Genomic DNA, 3371 nt, shown 5'->3' with positions numbered 1-3371 from the left:
TGGAAAATTATGATTTCCATGACTAGAGTTGAAGCAATGCCAACTCCAAAGTTTTGTAAATTAGGCTCTAAGTGTGAAATCCTTCCAGCTGTTAAATGCATCCCATATCAAATTATAGTCAGCGTTTTTCAGAATATTTCCTTCTGTTTGAAGACTCCTGAAACTATGTATGCCTAGAAGCTCAGATGTAAACATTCTTTTAATCCTCTAAAGATTATGAAGAAAGTAAACATAAGAATTAAATGTGCACAGGTCACATTTTAAAAATGATTTATAAGTGTTTTTCGGTATGGCTTTCTTAGTTTTCATAATAGTTCTTTAAAAACAGAATGAACTATAACCTGTAACCTGCCCACTTCATAATTTTAAAAACTTTAAGCAATTTTATATAAGAAGGTGGATTTCTGCCTTTTTTAGTAGCTGTTACTTTCAGCAAGTGACACTTTTCCCTGTTAATACAGCAGCTGTGTGGTGGCGATGAGTTCCTGGGAGGAAGTGATGCTCTCTGACTTGCCCTCAGACTAAGCTAATTTATTCTGCATAGACCTTGTCACATACTCTAACTTATAGGATATAACTAATTCACCTTCCATCTCAAACTCAGTTTATTATGCAAGATTTCAAACTTTAATCTCCTTTGGTGAGAGGTATAAAATTTATTTTTTAAACTTTAAAACCTTTGATTTTCTGTTTTCATTTTGTGTCCATGCCGACTTCCACGGTAGGCTATCCCAAGGGAAGAAAGTATTCCTCCAGAAGAATGTAGGGTAAATTTTTTTTCCTGCTTTCCAGAGGCAAGGGAGGCAATAAAGTGAATGGAAACTTGCCTGGCTGTTTGCATTATCGATAGCTTCTCAGCTGTTTCGTAGGGGTCTGTCAAACCCATAGAACTTATAGTACCATCCATTTTCCGGCAAATGCCATAATTTCATTTTTCAATAAGTCATCTTTCTGATAATTTGGAGATTACATATTCTCCTGCATTTTCTAAGTGCGTGTTAAACATTGATTATTCATTGTATGTCCCCTGGTAGGAAATATTGAATGCTAGGATATATTGCTGCTTGGCAATTGTTCCTTTCCATACCCTTCTCCTGTGTGGCATGGAGATTTATTTACGATGGTGAGAGCTGGTCCTTGTCTAGTAGGAGCCAAGTGCACTCTGTGGAAGATTTAAATAAAGGAATCCTGTGGGAAGGATACAGTGACCGAGCAGCCCCCAATGAATCAGATCGGGTTAGGTGTCCCTCACCTAGAGATTCCTTAAATGGGTGAGAAGCGGAGTCGCATTCAGAACACCAAGCCATGGGGGAAGCTGACAGACCAATCACTCACAGCGCATCAAGGAGCAGTGGAGGAAGACTTTACACCTGCATCTTCACCCTGCAGTAAAAGCATGCCACGATGTCTACCATTTAACCCATTTAACCTGCTTGATTTCACAATGAAATCCAAACCTTCATTTTGAAAGGCTGCAAAATGTGATGCTAAAGACATACTTGGTGCTTAACCCTCTCAACTTTATGGTCATTCTATAGCAGTACAGTTCTAGAAATCTGATTTTAAAACAATTACCTTAGCTTCCAGGGAATAATTACTTTAATGATCTTTTAAATATTTTCCCCGTAAGATTTGACCTTGCTGTAAATTCTTTATTGCCTATTTATATGGTGAGAGGGGATTAGACAGACACTGTTCTCGAGTCTTTATTGAACTAAAGGAAAGTGGCCAATAGATGGCCTCAAAAAATCATGGGGAAATATTTAACGGGAAATGAAAATTTGATATTCCAGAACCTGCAGAAACAACCAGAGTCAATGATAAAAACAGGCATATTGTGTCAAATTAGCAATAGAGGGAATAGAGAAATGTGATTTTTTGGCATGAGAGTGTAGAGCAGAAAGCTGCTGTGTTTTAGTGATTCTACATGTCAAAATAATTTAAATAAGGTTTATAAATTAATCTGGAAACCATATAAATAATAAAATTATAAGAAATAATGTAATTACAATTTTTTTAAACAAACATGATTCCTGTGTTACACTTAAAATGAATTTTTTTTTTTTTTTTTTTTGGAACTTCAAGTCATGATTTGAACTAACCAGTGATAGATCTGGTACCTTGTTTACTTTCTTCTTTATTGTCTTCAAGTCATGACAGGTAGGTAAAGGCATGCCTCATGGGGCTTGGAGTTATATTTAAAGGCACTGTCCAGGGTATTTATTTGAGTCTACACTAAAAGGACATTTTCTCCACTGATATTAAAAACCGAGATGCATCCTAGAGGCATATGCCATCAATGTACATGGTAGTTCTTATTAAAATGAACTACTCTAGCAGTGAAGTTAGAAGAGGACACTACTAAGTTGTCAGAATACAAAAAACAGATTTTAAGTTTGAGGAACTCAAGGGGCTATATCTGGTGCATAGCTGGGGACAAGGAATGGAGAATCTGGGTGTGGAAAATGAAAATATTAGAATATTCCATTCTATCTATAGTTCCCAGACATTTTTAAATAACTAACTTTCTGCTAACCCCTGTGCAAACTCTAGTCTCTTTAGCCTTTTCCCATTCACAGAACACTTGAAATACTTTGAATCATTTGATAACATAAACACTTGGAGGTTGAGGAGGTATTATTTTATTAGTGATACCATTAAAAAAAGAGGAATGGCTCACTTGGGCAGCACATTTACTAAAATTGGAATGACACAGAGCAGCAACATGGTCCCTGTGCAAGAATGACATGCAAAGTCTTGAAGTGTTCCATATTTTTATTCCATGAGGAGGAAATGAAAAACAACAGTGTAAGTCAGCAAAGGGAGGAACTACCCTAAAGGAAAAGTCAATCAAAGGAGAAACCAAGTCAAGTTAAAAACCAAAAATAAGCCAAAATGACTGGGAATGCAAATCATATGTCAATAATAAACCTGAATGTTAATGTCCTAAACTCATTAATCAAAAGGCATAGACTGGCAGATAGGATTTTTTTAAAAGAGCCAACAATATCCCACCTTCAAGAGACTCATCTCATAGAAAAAGGCATTCACAGACTAAGGGTGAAAGGATGGGAAAAAAAACATACCATGCACATAGACTCAGCAAAAAAGCAAGGATTTCCATCCTCATATCAGATAAAGTGGGCGTCAAGCCAAGGTTAGTCAGAAGGGATAAGAAAGGAAATTTCATACTGTTTAAGGGAATCATAAATCAACAAGAGATAACAATTGTAATATTTATGCCCCAAACCATGGCGCATCCGTGTATGTCAAACAAATCCTTCACAATTCCAGGAAGCAAATAGACCACAACACGATAATACTTTAACACACCTCTCTTACCACTGGATACATCTTCCAAACAAAAACTG

The 3371-nt window shown here is 36.4% G+C and overlaps 1 non-coding gene across 1 annotated transcript; it reads left to right on the top strand.

Annotated features, from left to right (window-relative positions):
• Positions 1–2674: 2674 nt before the first annotated feature.
• On the top strand, positions 2675–2777 carry LOC124989798 (U6 spliceosomal RNA). Its single transcript, XR_007109622.1, has one exon. It is a non-coding gene; the product is annotated as a U6 spliceosomal RNA (small nuclear RNA).
• The last annotated feature ends 594 nt before the right edge of the window (positions 2778–3371 follow it).

The sequence above is a fragment of the Sciurus carolinensis genome, chromosome 7 (assembly GCF_902686445.1).
Source record: "Sciurus carolinensis chromosome 7, mSciCar1.2, whole genome shotgun sequence".
In the NCBI taxonomy this organism is placed as follows: domain Eukaryota; kingdom Metazoa; phylum Chordata; class Mammalia; order Rodentia; family Sciuridae; genus Sciurus; species Sciurus carolinensis.
The sequence above is the reverse complement of the archived record's forward strand: the minus strand, read 5'-3'. Positions and strand labels throughout refer to the sequence as shown.